The sequence below is a fragment of the Oncorhynchus kisutch genome, linkage group LG29 (assembly GCF_002021735.2).
Source record: "Oncorhynchus kisutch isolate 150728-3 linkage group LG29, Okis_V2, whole genome shotgun sequence".
Classification (NCBI taxonomy): domain Eukaryota; kingdom Metazoa; phylum Chordata; class Actinopteri; order Salmoniformes; family Salmonidae; genus Oncorhynchus; species Oncorhynchus kisutch.
The window spans coordinates 21,568,342-21,585,470 of record NC_034202.2 but is presented as its reverse complement, the minus strand read 5'-3'; the positions used below and the strand labels follow the sequence as shown (position 1 = coordinate 21,585,470).

Here is a 17,129-nt window from a genome sequence, read left to right as displayed (position 1 = left end):
AAGATCCCCATTGGAATCTGTCTTTTTTTTCACTATTTAATCATGGCATGTTTTTTTTAATGACATTACTTTTTTTAAATCTATCACTTATGGTTTCATTTCAGAGACAAATAATCATGTTTTTTTGCAAATACATACATATAGAGTATATATCTGCCTCACTCTCAGAGAAACATGTAGTACTGCTAGGTTTTACACAGTCAAACGTAACAAATAACATTTTTAATAAACAAATTTACAAATGATACATTTGTGAAATCAATATGCAGTATTGTTTCCCAAACTCGGTCCTATGGACCCTAAGGGGTGAATGTTTTGTTTTTTGCCCTAGTAATACACACTTGATTCAAAAAAATCAAAGCTTGATGCTTAGTTATTATTTGAATCAGTTTGGGGGGAAAAAACTAAATGTGCACCCCTTGGGTCCTGAGAACCGTTTCTGGGAAATCCTGCAATAAAGTAATATGAGATCTGTATGAAAAACATTTACTGTACATTTCACATTTGAGTCATTTAGCAGATGCTCTTATCCAGAGTGACTTACAGTCAGTGCATTAATCTTAAAATACCTAGGTGAGACAACCACATATCACAGTCAAATATACAGGATATGTAGTTTTTTCCACCAAAAAAATATAAAATCATACACATCTACGAATAAAAATCTGAGAACAGTAATATTTTACACACATGAAGGAACTCATAAGCATTCATTTCTGATGAAAAAGCGTTTTGGAAAAAAACACTTCGCATGTTAAATGACCCATAAGAGTGTGTGCTTGTTAACTAATTACAATCGCATACTGGTGTAACGTTTATGTTACATAAAATGTGGGAGATATTTCTTATTGGTCCTTCTGCAGAAAACCCATGGGTAGGCGCTTTCGTGTGAAATCAGATGCTAAGAGCGGAAAGTTGGCACTAGTACAAATGTCCAGATCAATTTTACAAGTAATAACAGCTTCCTTTTCTTCAGAGACTTTTCACAGCATTGGGTTGGTATTACGTTTTAATGACGGGCAAGTGCATAATCCTCCTCACTGTTTGGAAAAGGCTTAGGGTCCAGTTTACAGCATTTAACTCGCCAAAGCTGACATCAACCGAATGAAGTTATCTGTGACTGCTTCTTTAGCCGCCACACTAATAGTCATCCATTAATCTGTATTTACAAGGAGAGAAGTCTCGCTTCATCTAAGGAGCTCCCAAAATAATAAATAGATTCAGACTAGCAAGACTGCAATTTCCCATAAATTCAGAATTTCTCACAAAGCTTTTTTTCCCTTCCTTATTTCTGAACGTTTGCTGCAATGCTTCAGTGAGTCTGTGAGGTGATTACTGCGGCATGATTTAAAAGTATAAATAGTTCTACTGTTAGCATAGCATATGAGGAGTCACGCCTTAGCAACAGTAATGCATGGATGCACATGAATCCAAGATGTACTTGGTGAGAAGGGAGACATTTGACAATACTGAAACGGTGCACAGATAGAACATAACACATAGTAACAGGACTCTGTTTGACGGTCAAACCCCATTCACATGAATACTATAAGGTACAGTGGTCATCACTGCTCTCTATGGTCATGAAACTGCTGTCAAAATGGCTGAAGGTAATGACAGGGAATTTGAATTTCCACATGATTGACTCTCTCCTGGAAATTACACGTTAAATATCCGTGGGGAGAAATGAGCGCTGTTCCCTCATCCTTGTACAACCAGCATCCAGACAGACAGTTTCACAACCCTGAGAGGATAATGGACATAAATGGTCCTTGTCCTCTTGACACATAGCAATTTCTAGATAACCCAGTGTCAATCTTCTGACAACTAGCCTTTTGATTAATATGGGAGGCCTACTGTATATTCGTTCTGTATACAGTTTCTATTTGAAACCCTTTTTATATGCACAGTACTCAGTGAGTTTCAGACCGACCTAGTGTTGCAGAACAGGGTGGGGGGAGTAGTTGTGGTGTTCTCAGAAAGAGTGGACATGTTTCACACTGGGTGCTGTGCTGACACAGGGAAGGTGTAAGTACAACCAGTATTGGCTGCTTTTCTTAGATTCCCTGGTGGTTACTCTATAATAATGGTAAAAATTAAATTGGAGTAAATACACAATCAAAGAAGTTGAAGGAACCCAACAGACTATAACACAGTTGGCGATCCACAGTAACGTCGGGCATTCGCTAGCAGTTGGGTCTATTAATCTTCTTCGTCAAATATGCAGTAGCAAGGACTGATCGTTGATTAATATGAAAGGAAAAAAATGACCTAAGGCCTGCTGGCAGCAATGAGGTGTTTATTAAGAGAAGCTTGCTAGGTAAGTAGACCATGGGCCTTATTCCTTTACAGAGACTCGGCAACAAAAACTGCTTACCTTCACAACAGATTAGAGCCTCTAATTAATGATTCTCCTTCGTAGGAGCACAATTACGCCATCACTCTCACACTAAGGAGAATATGTCCTATTATCCTCTCTTCTAACGGCCATCTGCAGCCTGCTCTCCTCCCCTTAGTCAACAATGTATGATGTTCATGCCACGGACCCAATGAAAACTTTGACTGGTTCCATCTCAACTGGCACTATTTCTCTATGTAGTGACATAAACCTTCTTATGTTTTATTGTCCATCAGGATGCTAGGCCAGTAAATTAAGTTCATCCCACCACTCCTAAAATCTGAAAACCATGTTTTATTGCTAATATGTTAAAAAAAATAACTGGGCGTAACTTTCAGTGAACTTTTCCTATTGTCTTAGTTCATTTTTCTTTCACAGGATGTGGACCTGATCAGTGGACCTGAGCGGCAATGGCCGTGTGTTTCACTGCCGCACAGGTTCTAGAACAGATCTTGTCCAGCATGGACCAAGAAGACTACTCAGATTCCGAGGAGGAGGAGGAAGAGGTTTCGGAAGATGAAGACGGGGAGCAATACAACCCCAAGCGCCGCGAGGTCGACAGGGCTTCTTCTCCCTCTTCTGAGGAAGACCACGAGAAAGCCCCCGAGGACGAGCACGAGGACCAACGCGAGGACGAGCACGAGGACCAACGCGAGGAAGAGATCGCCTCTGCTCGAGCCCAAAGGGAGACACCGTTGCTGTCGAAAAATGGCAGAATCAAATGGTCCCCGTGGCCTATGGCCGCCGCCACAGGGCCCTTGCGATCTGGCACACCGGGCCGGACGATACTCCGGGCCCCACGGCCTGTGCCGTGACTCACGCCCGCGACATCGCGTCCACCTTCCACCTGTTTGTCACACCGTAGATAGAAAGAATAATTCTGGACATGACGAATCTGCACGGGGAGAGAATATACGGCGACGGCTGGCGAGCCATGGACGCCACCGACCTGTGTGCCTACGTAGGGCTGCTGATCCTAGTGGGAGTCTACAGGTCCCGAGGCGAGACTGCGGCCAGCCTGTGGGACGCGGAGTGCAGCAGGACCGTGTTCTGAGCCACCATGCCACTCAAGGTCTTTCACAAGTACTCGAGGCTGCTGCGATTCGAAGACCACCAGTCGAGACCCGCAAGGCTCGCCACGGACAAACTCACAGCCATGCGAGAGGTCTGGGACCATTGGGAGGCACGGCTGCCGGCCCTCTACAACCCGGGGCCTGACGTGACAATGGACGAACAACTGGTCCCGTTCAGAGGTACAGTGCGCGTGTGTGTGTGAATGTGTGTGTGTGTGTGTGTAACATAAACGCCTTCTCCCCTTGCCAAAAGGCTGCTGTCCTTTCAGTCAGTACATTCCCAGCAAGCCGGCGAAATGCGGCATCAAGTCGTGGGTGGGCCTGCGACGCCAAGTCCAGCTATGCTTGAAAGATGCAAGTGTACACCGGCAAGGCGGCCAGCAGAGGCCCCGAGAAGAACCAGGGGATGCGCATCGTCCTCGATCTGACAACGGGACTGAGTGCTCGCAATGTCACGTGTGACAATTTCTTCACCTCTTACGAACTGGGACAGCGGCTCCTCGAGAGGAACCTCACCATGGTGGGCACGGTGAGAAAGAACAAGGCCGAGCTCCTGTCGGCACTACTCGAGTCAAAGGGCAGACAGGTCCTGTCCTCCAGGTCTGCCTTCACACGCCACAGCCATTCTAGTGTCCTACCTGGCAAAGAAAAATAAGACCGTGCTACTTCTGGGCACGCTGCACACAGAGGCCCAAGTCAGCGATTGCCGTGACAGGAATCCGGCCGTCATCATAGACTACAACTGCAACAAGGGCGGCGTGGACAACCTAGACAAGGTGGTCGGCACCTACAGCTGCAGACGGTTGACTGCCCGCTGGCCCCTGGTCATCTTCCACAACATCCTCGACGTGTCCTCCTACAACACATTTGTAATTTGGCGGGGGTTCAAGCCTGACTGGATGCCTCGCAAGCGGAACAAGAGGAGGGTGTTCCTGGAGCAGCTGGGAAAGGCACTTGTGAAGCCGCCGATCCAAAGAAGGCAGCATCTCCCCCACATCGAAGCTGCGTCAGCACTTGTCAAAGTCCTACAGAGTGCTACGGTGGCACGTGATCAACAGCATGAGGAGCCCGCCGCTGCCCCGCACGCTGCGCCGCACGCTGCGCCGCGCGCTGCCCCAGCCACCAGGGAAAGTAAGAGGAAGAGGTGTCAGCTCTGCCCACCGAAGAAGGATTCCAAGACACACACGGTGTGCTGCAGGTGTAAGAAATACATCTGCAAAGGCTGTTCACACACATACTGTCACACTTGCGCCCATTGGGCCTTTAGCCAAAACGTGACAGGGTGACATGGAGGATGCGGGGTGTAGACACAATACGAGGACGACGGGAGGGTAAACAGACGATTTGCCAAGGCATGATACTCTGAGCGCAGCCCAATCCAGAAATCTGGCAGGGGCTTCGGATTAAATTCTTCTTATTTTTTGTTCTTATTTTCCTCAATTAAGTTGGAAAAATAGGATGATCGAGCAGCAGTAAGGGCTCTTCGGTACTGCACGGTACTGTCTTTCCAAGCTAGTCAGAAGACTTCCAGTTTGGTGTGGCGCCATTTCCGTTCCAATTTTCTGGAAGCTTGCTTCAGAGCTCGGGTATTTTCTGTGTACCAGGGAGCTAGTTTCTTATGAGAAATGTTTTTAGTTTTTAGGGGTGCAACTGCATCTAGGGTATTGCGCAAGGTTAAATTGAGTTCCTCAGTTAGGTGGTTAACTGATTTTTGTCCTCTGGCGTCCATGGGTAGACAGAGGGAATCTGGAAGGACATCAAGGAATCTTTGTGTTGTCTGTGAATTTATAGCACAACTTTTGATGTTCCTTGGTTGGGGTCTGAGCAGATTATTTGTTGCAATTGCAAACGTAATAAAATGGTGGTCCGATAGTCCAGGATTATGAGGAAAAACATTAAGATCCACAACATTTATTCCATGGGACAAAACTAGGTCCAGAATATGACTGTGACAGTGAGTGGGTCCAGAGACATGTTGGACAAAACCCACTGAGTCGATGATGGCTCCGAAAGCCTTTTGGAGTGGGTCTGTGGACTTTTCCATGTGAATATTAAAGTCACCAAAGATTAGAATATTATCTGCTATGACTACAAGGTCCGATAGGAATTCAGGGAACTCACTGAGGAACACTGTATATGGCCCAGGAGGCCTGTAAACAGTAGCTATAAAAAGTGATTGAGTAGGCTGCATAGATTTCATGACTAGAAGCTCAAAAGACGAAAACGTTATTTTTTTGTGTAAATTGAAATTTGCTATCGTAAATGTTAGCAACACCTCCGCCTTTGCGGGATGCACGGGGGATATGGTCACTAGTGTAGCCAGGAGGTGAGGCCTCATTTAACACAGTAAATTCATCAAGCTTAAGCCATGTTTCAGTCAGGCCAATCACATTTCTTTATTTATTTTTATTTTACCTTTATTTAACCAGGTAGGCAAGTTGAGAACAAGTTCTCATTTACAATTGCGACCTGGCCAAGATAAAGCAAAGCAGTTCGACAGATACAACGACAGAGTTACACATGGAGTAAAACAAACATACAGTCAATAATACAGTATAAACAAGTCTATGTACAATGTGAGCAAATGTGGTGAGAAGGGAGGTAAAGGCAAAAAAGGCCATGATGGCAAAGTAAATACAATATAGCAAGTAAAACACTGGAATGGTAGTTTTGCAATGGAAGAATGTGCAAAGTAGAAATAAAAATAATGGGGTGCAAAGGAGCAAAATAAATAAATAAATAAAAATTAAATACAGTTGGGAAAGAGGTAGTTGTTTGGGCTAAATTATAGGTGGGCTATGTACAGGTGCAGTAATCTGTGAGCTGCTCTGACAGTTGGTGCTTAAAGCTAGTGAGGGAGATAAGTGTTTCCAGTTTCAGAGATTTTTGTAGTTCGTTCCAGTCATTGGCAGCAGAGAACTGGAAGGAGAGGCGGCCAAAGAAAGAATTGGTTTTGGGGGTGACTAGAGAGATATACCTGCTGGAGCGTGTGCTACAGGTGGGAGATGCTATGGTGATCAGCGAGCTGAGATAAGGGGGGACTTTACCTAGCAGGGTCTTGTAGATGACATGGAGCCAGTGGGTTTGGCGACGAGTATGAAGCGAGGGCCAGCCAACGAGAGCGTACAGGTCGCAATGATGGGTAGTATATGGGGCTTTGGTGATAAAACGGATTGCACTGTGATAGACTGCATCCAATTTGTTGAGTAGGGTATTGGAGGCTATTTTGTAAATGACATCGCCAAAGTCGAGGATTGGTAGGATGGTCAGTTTTACAAGGGTATGTTTGGCAGCATGAGTGAAGGATGCTTTGTTGCGAAATAGGAAGCCAATTCTAGATTTAACTTTGGATTGGAGATGTTTGATATGGGTCTGGAAGGAGAGTTTACAGTCTAACCAGACACCTAAGTATTTGTAGTTGTCCACGTATTCTAAGTCAGAGCCGTCCAGAGTAGTGATGTTGGACAGGCGGGTAGGTGCAGGTAGCGATCGGTTGAAGAGCATGCATTTAGTTTTACTTGTATTTAAGAGCAATTGGAGGCCACGGAAGGAGAGTTGTATGGCATTGAAGCTTGCCTGGAGGGTTGTTAACACAGTGTCCAAAGAAGGGCCGGAAGTATACAGAATGGTGTCGTCTGCGTAGAGGTGGATCAGGGACTCACCAGCAGCAAGAGCGACCTCATTGATGTATACAGAGAAGAGAGTCGGTCCAAGAATTGAACCCTGTGGCACCCCCATAGAGACTGCCAGAGGTCCGGACAGCAGACCCTCCAATTTGACACACTGAACTCTATCAGAGAAGTAGTTGGTGAACCAGGCGAGGCAATCATTTGAGAAACCAAGGCTGTCGAGTCTGCCGATGAGGATGTGGTGATTGACAGAGTCGAAAGCCTTGGCCAGATCAATGAATACGGCTGCACAGTAATGTTTCTTATCGATGGCGGTTAAGATATCGTTTAGGACCTCGAGCGTGGCTGAGGTGCACCCATGACCAGCTCTGAAACCAGATTGCATAGCAGAGAAGGTATGGTGAGATTCGAAATGGTCGGTAATCTGTTTGTTGACTTGGCTTTCGAAGACCTTAGAAAGGCACGGTAGGATAGATATAGGTCTGTAGCAGTTTGGGTCAAGAGTGTCCCCCCCTTTGAAGAGGGGGATGACCGCAGCTGCTTTCCAATCTTTGGGGATCTCAGACGACACGAAAGAGAGGTTGAACAGGCTAGTAATAGGGGTGGCAACAATTTCGGCAGATAATTTTAGAAAGAAAGGGTCCAGATTGTCTAGCCCGGCTGACATCAAGGTTATGATCAGTGATTAGTTCATTGACTATAATTGCCTTTGAAGTAAGGTATCTAACATTAAGTAGCCCTATTTTGAGATGTGAGGTATCCTGATCTCTTTCAATAATGACAGGAATGGAGGTCTTTATCCTAGTGAGATTGCTAAGGCGAACACCGCCATGTTTAGTTTTGCCCAACTTAGGTCGAGGCACAGACACGGTCTCAATGGTGATAGCTGAGCTGACTACACTGACTGTGCTAGTGGCAGACTCCACTATGCTGGCAGGCTGGCTAACAGCCTGCTGCCTGGCCTGCACCCTATTTCATTGTGGAGCTAGAGGAGTTAGAGCCCTGTCTATGTTGGTAGATAAGATGAGAGCACCCCTCCAGCTAGGATGGAGCCCGTCACTCCTCAGCATGTCAGGCTTGGTCCTGTTTGTGGGTGAGTCCCAGAAAGAGGGCCAATTATCTACAAATTCTATCTTTTGGGAGGGGCAGAAAACAGTTTTCAACCAGCGATTGAGTTGTGAGACTCTGCTGTAGAGCTAATCACTCCCCCTAACTGGGAGGGGGCCAGAGACAATTACTCGATGCTGACACATCTTTCTAGCTGATTTACACGCAGAAGCTATGTTGCGCTTGGTGATCTCTAACTGTTTCATCCTAACATCGTTGGTGCCGACGTGGATAACAATATCTCTATACTCTCTACACTCGGCAGTTTTAGCTTTAGCCAGCACCATCTTCAGATTAGCCTTAACGTCGGTAGCCCTGCCCCCTGGTAAACAATGTATGATCGCTGGATGATTCGTTTTAAGTCTAATACTGCGGATAATGGAGTCGCCAATGACTAGAGTTTTCAATTTGTCAGAGCTAATGGTGGGAAGCTTCGGCGTCTCAGACCCCGTAACGGGAGGAGAAAACCGGTTGAAAGTTTCTGTCGGCTGAATGAACGACAACGATTGAGCATTCCTACAGCATTTCCTTCCAGAAACCGTGAGAAAGTTGACCGGCTGCGGGGACTGTGCCAGGGGATTTATACTACTATCTGTACTTACTGGTGGCACAGACACTGTTTCATCCTTTCCTACACTAATATTACCCTTGCCTAACGATTGCGTCTGAAGCTGGGCTTGCAGCACAGCTATCCTCGCCGTAAGGCGATCGTTCTCCTGTATATTATGAGTACAGCGACTGCAATTAGAAGGCATCATGTTAATGTTACTACTTAGCTTCGGCTGTTGGAGGTCCTGACGAACCATGTCCAGATAAAGCGTCCGGAGTGGAAAAGTTGAGGGAAAAAAAACAAAAATATAAACGTAAATAAAAAGTAAAAACCGTAAAGTTGTCAGGTAGCAAAATAGGTTGGCAACAAAACGCACAGCAACACGTAAACAAGTCTGCAAGTTGTGACCGGAAATGACGTGGTCAAAATTGCCAGACTTCTGGATTTATCAATCAGTAGATCTCCGGCTGCATCGGATTCACAACTGTCAGTGTCCATGCTAGCTGGGCTAACAACAAATGTATCATTACTGATGCTAGCATTGAATTTGTTCATGTAAGCAGAACAACTTTGGTCGTTGACAGGTGCAGGTGTAGTACTGCTGGCAGTAGCTGTAAAACCAGTAGAGCTGGTATGTGTCTCTATGGATGCGGGCCATACTTTTTTAAACCATTTATCAATTTTCGAGCAAACTGAATGAGCAGCAGCTACGTTTGGCTACATACGGACCGTTAGTGGAATTCCCGTGAGAGAGTAACGTTAAAGTGATTGGATGTTAATTATTTGACTAGGCTACCTGTATTTGACATTGTGTTGTTATTTCGCTGAACACTAAATGTGTCACGACTTCTCCCGAAGTCGTTGCCTCTCCTTGTTCGGGCGGTGCTCGGCGTTCGACGTCACCGGTCTTCTAGCCATCATTGATCCATTTTTCATTGGTTTTGTCTTGTCTTCCCACACACCTGTTTTCAATCCCATGCATTACCTGTTGTGTATTTAACCCTCTGTTTCCCCTCATGTCTTTGTCAGAGATTGTTTTATTGTCAGTGTTGTTATTTTGTTGTGTTGGTGCGCCTGGGTGCACAGAACGTAGCAGAGCAGTGTGTGTCAACTTTCTGAACGTGTACTTTCTCATGTGCCTGTTCAGAGCACGTAGATCTTGGATCGGGTGTATGTCGCCCCTCTTTTTTGGAACAAGGAAATATCTTGAGTAAAAACTGCAGGGCTTTGCTTGGGAAGAACAATTCTTTTTGCCCTTTTCCCTATTAGTGATTTCCTCCTGGGGTACACACGCTGATTCCCCCTGAGCCGGAGTGAATATGATTCCATTGAATCGAGGCAGGGTGACAGCGAATTGTAGTCTGTATCCCCTGTCTATCGTGCCCTGTACCCAGTTTGACACGGCACATACTCGCCAGTGTCTTCATGGGCAGGCAGAGCTGGCTGACCGGGCTTCCCCTACAGGAGGCATTATGGTGTCATTATAGGGATGCACCCTGTTTGTTTTGATTTTGTGAGTTACAACAGGTCTGACTGTGCCATTGGCCTTTAGCCTGGTTGTGCTAGTGTTAACATTTTTTATGTGAACTGACATTGGGGAGTGTTTGTGAGGTAAGCGGAGGGGCCTTGTAAGAGCATGCACCTGAACATTGTCGTTTCTCCTCTTTGGGCTGTATCTGTGACGACTTGGGCCCGGTACACCGGAAAGAACACTAAGCTGCCTGGGAACTTGCACCCTAGAACAGGCTCAGGATTGGCGGAAGAGATAGAACTGCGCTTGGGGAAGGCCGTTCTCCACTCTCTGGCAATGGTAAACATCGCTCGGCCTTCCACTTCTTCCTCCTTACTCCCTGGGTGGGGTAAGGGGCAGGCTGGCTCCTTGGTGCCATGGGTGGGAAGGGAGGATTTTTAGACCAGGGGTCTTTAGGGTTCAAGGTTCTCTGCTGCCCTGGGCTCGCAGCCTGGGGGGCTGGGTGTCTGGGGATCTTAAAGATCAAGTGGGATCGATCTGCTGCAGCCTGGGCGAAGGTGCGGCAAGACACAGGGGAGGCACAGGGCTGTGTCTTCTTGGGCTGGCAGAGCTGGAGGGCTTCACCCCCCCTCTTTGTTTCCTCGCACCGTTTCTGCATCATCTTGATGGTGGGACCAGAGAGGCCTTTAAGGGTCTACTGGAGCATCCAGGATCTTAAGCTTCTCACTGTCAGATACTGTGGATAGGTTGAGCCATTGAGCCCTCTCCTGCGATATCATGAGCCCCATCGCTCTTCCTGACTCCTGGACAGAGGCTTTAAAAAGATGCAGGTTGATGTCTGTGGCAATACAGATCTCCTCCCACATACTCGGCTCTGGTGGGAAAGCTAGCTCCTCCTGTAGCTCAGCTTGGTATGCCGAGAGCGCTCACCATTGTGGCGACCGACCTGTATACCTTCTGTGGTGTAGAGGACTGGAAGCACTCATACTTGGTTGGTAAGGTGGGGCCAACTGAGGTGATGGAGGACTTCTGGCCGGGGTGTAGATGAGAAGCCACCAGAGGTTCGATGGGGGGCATGAGGGCAAGCCCAATCCCCACCATGTCAACACAGTCCAACAACGACCCACCTTGGACAGGGTTCTTGGAGGAGAAAGGTGTACTCCAGGTACGGGTAACCTCCTCTGGTAGTAATCGCCTGGCTGCCCATTTGGCTTTGGGTAGCCTCTTACCCTAGTAGCCGAATTTGGTGGGCTCTGCTACTTCATTGGGCCAGGGAATCACCAGTTTATCCACAGAATGTTGGATAAATAATTTTCCTCTAATAATTTTCCTCTAACTATGGTGAAGTCAAGAGAATAGTGCACGGCGAGCGAGTTGTAAGCTCATGTCTGTGGACAGTTTAGCTAGTTCTGGAAAATGTAGTCGTGTCGAGGTAAGCTTTCTGATGAAAAGCGTGTTTGAATGACTCAGAGATGCTGTGTTGGAACTTTTATAAGGTAGAAGGGACACCCTTTCCAACGCACACATCTCAACGTCCAGCCAATCATGTCTGGTGTAGTGTAATAAAGGCTTCTGGCGAATACTCTGGAGGCCTATCCCATAAGTGAAATACCGAAACGAATACTTGAAAGAGAACTGTCATTGTTTGCATTCGCTGGTCAGCAGTTTAGAGCGCACGCATTACTTTGTTTTTTTTATGTCGGAATTTGATTTTATCAAGATAGAATTTATATGGAAATGTCGTTAGAACCATATTTATTTTATATATGTATGTAATGCCATAGTGGAGTTTGGACTGTGACTGTTTGAGGTTGTGGACACGTGTCTTTTATACTGATAACAAGTTCAAACAGGTGCCATTAATACAGGTAACGAGTGGAGGACAGAGGAGCCTCTTAAAGAAGAAGTTACAGGTCTGTGAGAGCCAGAAATCTTGCCTGTTTGTAGGTGACCAAATACTTATTTTCCACCATAATTTGCAAATAAATTCATTCAAAATCCTACAATGTGATTTTCTGGATTTTTTTTTCTAAGTTTGTCTGTCATAGTTGAAGTGTACCTATGATGAAAATTACAGGCCTCTCTCATCTTTTTAAGTGGGAGAACTTGCACAATTGGCTGACTAAATACTTTTTTGCCCCACTGTAGGTGTACAGAGGCCCATTATCAAACAACCATCACTCCTGTGTTCCAATGGCATGTTGTGTTAGCTATTCCAAGTTTATCGAAATGCATGATTTGTCACCAGAACTTGAAAACTTGAATAAAAGTAAATAAAGAAAAATATTTCTGACATTGATTTATTGATTACAAGTGGCCCTTTCCAGTGTTATGATACTGATGATTTGTCTCCAGAGTTGGTTTGTTTACGTTTCTACATTGAGGTTAGGTGTAGTAGCTAGGCCTACAACAGCTATTTCTAGTGGTTGTGTCAGGGACAACAGTTGCTGACAACTGTAGCATTGTAGCAAAGCCTAAACATAACAATTATCCTTACCTTTACATTATCTTAATTTCCTATGTTAATTCAACTAACCTGCTGCGTAAATTATCTTAACCTGCCACATTAATTATCCTAACCTGCTATGTAAACAAACCAACTCTGGAGACAAATCATCAGTATCATAACACCGGCAGCCAATCACGTCACCACTGACACTCAGTGTGTTGTTTATGTATGTAGCTAGTGGGCTAAGCTGTAGCATTAGCAATGTCTTTCAAAAGAAGACAACTCACAATGGGATTTTTGTAAATAAAAAATTATTGGGTTTTGAGACATTGAGGAATCAGATTCTGACAGTGAAGAGCTGCCCCCCAACCTCGTGGCCATTGAGAACCCTGAATCAGAGGACCCCTTGCCCACCAACAAAGTCCCAGGTCCCTCTGAAGACGCTGGTGGTGATGGAGCCAGACCCAACAGTGGATGAAAGTACTGTACAGTAGGTTTGCGGTAGCTGGAAGGCCTCCAGCCTTTTCACCCCTCCTGGCCCTGCTGTTGGCTTTGATGAGTCCCAGTCTGGAGTGCAAAGCCCCTTGCCATCTCCTTTTGAGGCAGAGTGCTTCAAGCTGTTTCTGACATAGGAGCTGGTGGGAGACATAGTGGAGGAGACCAATTGCTATGGCCTTGGAGCTACAGGAGAAGACCGAGCCCCAGGTGTAGGTGGACCACCTCACAGGAGAGAGAAAGACCAAATCAGACTTTGTAGTTGACTATAATAGCAAAATGGGGGCAGTGGATAAACAGCCTTGTGGCATGCGCTCAGAAAACCACCAAGTGGTATAAGATATTTTTTTTCTTCCATCTGATCGACACAGCTCTCCTCAATGGCTACATAGTTCACCCACCAGTTCATCAAGTGAGATGATTACTGAATGTTTTTTGTAATCGGACATACAGTTCACATACAAATCAAACACAGTTCCGTTATGCAATTATCATTGAAAATCAAATCAAATCAAATCAAATTTATTTATATAGCCCTTCGTACATCAGCTGATATCTCAAAGTGCTGTACAGAAACCCAGCCTAAAACCCCAAACAGCAAGCAATGCAGGTGGAGAAGCACAGTGGCTAGGAAAAACTCCCTAGAAAGGCCAATACCTAGGAAGAAACCTAGAGAGGAACCAGGCTATGTGGGGTGGCCAGTCCTCTTCTGGCTGTGCCGGGTGGAGATTATAACAGAACATGGTCAAGATGTTCAATGTTCATAAATGACCAGCATGGTCGAATAATAATAAGGCAGAACAGTTGAAACTAGAGCAGCAGCACAGTCAGGTGGAAGTTGAAACTGGAGCAGCAGCATGGCCAGGTAGACTGGGGACAGCAAGGAGTCATCATGTCAGGTAGTCCTGGGGCATGGTCCTAGGGCTCAGGTCAGTTGAAACTGGAACAGCAGCATGGCCAGGTGGACTGGGGACAGCAAGGAGTCATCATGTCAGGTAGTCCTGGGGCATGGTCCTAGGGCTCAGGTCCTCCGAGAGAGAGAAAGAAAGAGAGAAGGAGAGAATTAGAGAACGCACACTTAGATTCACACAGGACACCGAATAGGACAGGAGAAGTACTCCAGATATAACAAACTGACCCCAGCCCCCCGACACATAAACTACTGCAGCATAAATACTGGAGGCTGAGACAGGAGGGGTCAGGAGACACTGTGGCCCCATCCGAGGACACCCCCGGACAGGGCCAAACAGGAAGGATATAACCCCACCCACTTTGCCAAAGCACCGCCCCCACACCACTAGAGGGATATCTTCAACCACCAACTTACCATCCTGAGACAAGGCTGAGTATAGCCCACAAAGATCTCCGCCACGGCACAACCCAAGGGGGGGGGGGCGCCAACCCAGACAGGATGACCACAACAGTGAATCAACCCACTCAGGTGACGCACCCCCTCCAGGGACAGCATGAGAGAGCCCCAGCAAGCCAGTGACTCAGCCCCTGATACTGGAGGCTGAGATATAGTCCATATCCTCCAACCATAGTGTCTATCCTACAACCATAGTCCATATCCTCCAACCATAGTCCATATCCTACAACCATAGTCCATATCCTCCAACCATAGTCCATATCCTCCAACCATAGTCCATATCCTCCAACCATAGTCCATATCCTCCAACCATAGTTCATATCCTCCAACCATAGTCCATATCCTCCAACCATAGTTCATATCCTCCAACCATAGTGTCTATCCTCCAACCATAGTGTCTATCCTCCAAACATAGTGTCTATCCTCCAACCATAGTGTCTATCCTCCAACCATAGTCCATATCCTCCCACCATAGTCCATATCCTCCAACCATAGTGTCTATCCTACAACCATAGTCCATATCCTCCCACCATAGTCCATATCCTCCCACCATAGTGTCTATCCTCCAACCATAGTGTCTATCCTCCAACCATAGTCCATATCCTCCCACCATAGTCCATATCCTCCAACCATAGTCCATATCCTCCAACCATAGTCCATATCCTCCCACCATAGTGTCTATCCTCCAACCATAGTCCATATCCTCCAACCATAGTCCATATCCTCCCACCATAGTCCATATGGCTCGGAACGGAACATACCGGACCAATTTTTCTCTCCATGTCCCTGGATTTCGACTGCTCTCTGGACATTCATACCCGGATCTCACAGCTTGCTAGCTCCGGAATAATCGTGTGCTTCGCCTTCCGATCGATTCCGGAAGGCCAACATCACATTATTCCGGAGCTAGCAGCTGTGAGATCCGGGTATGAATGTCCAGAGAGCAGTCGAAATCCAGGGACATGGAGAGAAAAATTGGTCCGGTATGTTCCGTTCCGAGCCATATGGACTATGGTGGGAGGATATGGACTATGGTTGGAGGATATGGACTATGGTTGGAGGATAGACACTATGGTGGGAGGATATGGACTATGGTTGGAGGATATGGACTATGGTTGGAGGATATGGACTATGGTGGGAGGATATGGACTATGGTTGGAGGATAGACACTATGGTTGGAGGATAGACACTATGGTGGGAGGATATGGACTATGGTGGGAGGATATGGACTATGGTTGTAGGATAGACACTATGGTTGGAGGATATGGACTATGGTGGGAGGATATGGACTATGGTTGGAGGATAGACACTATGGTTGGAGGATAGACACTATGTTTGGAGGATAGACACTATGGTTGGAGGATAGACACTATGGTTGGAGGATATGAACTATGGTTGGAGGATATGGACTATGGTTGGAGGATATGAACTATGGTTGGAGGATATGGACTATGGTTGGAGGATATGGACTATGGTTGGAGGATATGGACTATGGTTGGAGGATATGGACTATGGTTGTAGGATATGGACTATGGTTGGAGGATATGGACTATGGTTGTAGGATAGACACTATGGTTGGAGGATATGGACTATATCTCAGCCTCCAGTATCAGGGGCTGAGTCACTGGCTTGCTGGGGCTCTCTCATGCTGTCCCTGGAGGGGGTGCGTCACCTGAGTGGGTTGATTCACTGTTGTGGTCATCCTGTCTGGGTTGGCGCCCCCCCCCCTTGGGTTGTGCCGTGGCGGAGATCTTTGTGGGCTATACTCAGCCTTGTCTCAGGATGGTAAGTTGGTGGTTGAAGATATCCCTCTAGTGGTGTGGGGGCGGTGCTTTGGCAAAGTGGGTGGGGTTATATCCTTCCTGTTTGGCCCTGTCCGGGGGTGTCCTCGGATGGGGCCACAGTGTCTCCTGACCCCTCCTGTCTCAGCCTCCAGTATTTATGCTGCAGTAGTTTATGTGTCGGGGGGCTGGGGTCAGTTTGTTATATCTGGAGTACTTCTCCTGTCCTATTCGGTGTCCTGTGTGAATCTAAGTGTGCGTTCTCTAATTCTCTCCTTCTCTCTTTCTTTCTCTCTCTCGGAGGACCTGAGCCCTAGGACCATGCCCCAGGACTACCTGACATGATGACTCCTTGCTGTCCCCAGTCCACCTGGCCATGCTGCTGTTCCAGTTTCAACTGACCTGAGCCCTAGGACCATGCCCCAGGACTACCTGACATGATGACTCCTTGCTGTCCCCAGTCTACCTGGCCATGCTGCTGCTCCAGTTTCAACTTCCACCTGACTGTGCTGCTGCTCTAGTTTCAACTGTTCTGCCTTATTATTATTCGACCATGCTGGTCATTTATGAACATTGAACATCTTGACCATGTTCTGTTATAATCTCCACCCGGCACAGCCAGAAGAGGACTGGCCACCCCACATAGCCTGGTTCCTCTCTAGGTTTCTTCCTAGGTATTGGCCTTTCTAGGGAGTTTTTCCTAGCCACTGTGCTTCTCCACCTGCATTGCTTGCTGTTTGGGGTTTTAGGCTGGGTTTCTGTACAGCACTTTGAGATATCAGCTGATGTACGAAGGGCTATATAAAT

The 17,129-nt window shown here is 46.6% G+C and overlaps 1 pseudogene; it reads left to right on the top strand.

The window, feature by feature from the left end:
- The first annotated feature begins 2,808 nt into the window (after positions 1-2,808).
- Positions 2,809-4,757, top strand: LOC116358232 (piggyBac transposable element-derived protein 3-like; annotated as a pseudogene).
- The last annotated feature ends 12,372 nt before the right edge of the window (positions 4,758-17,129 follow it).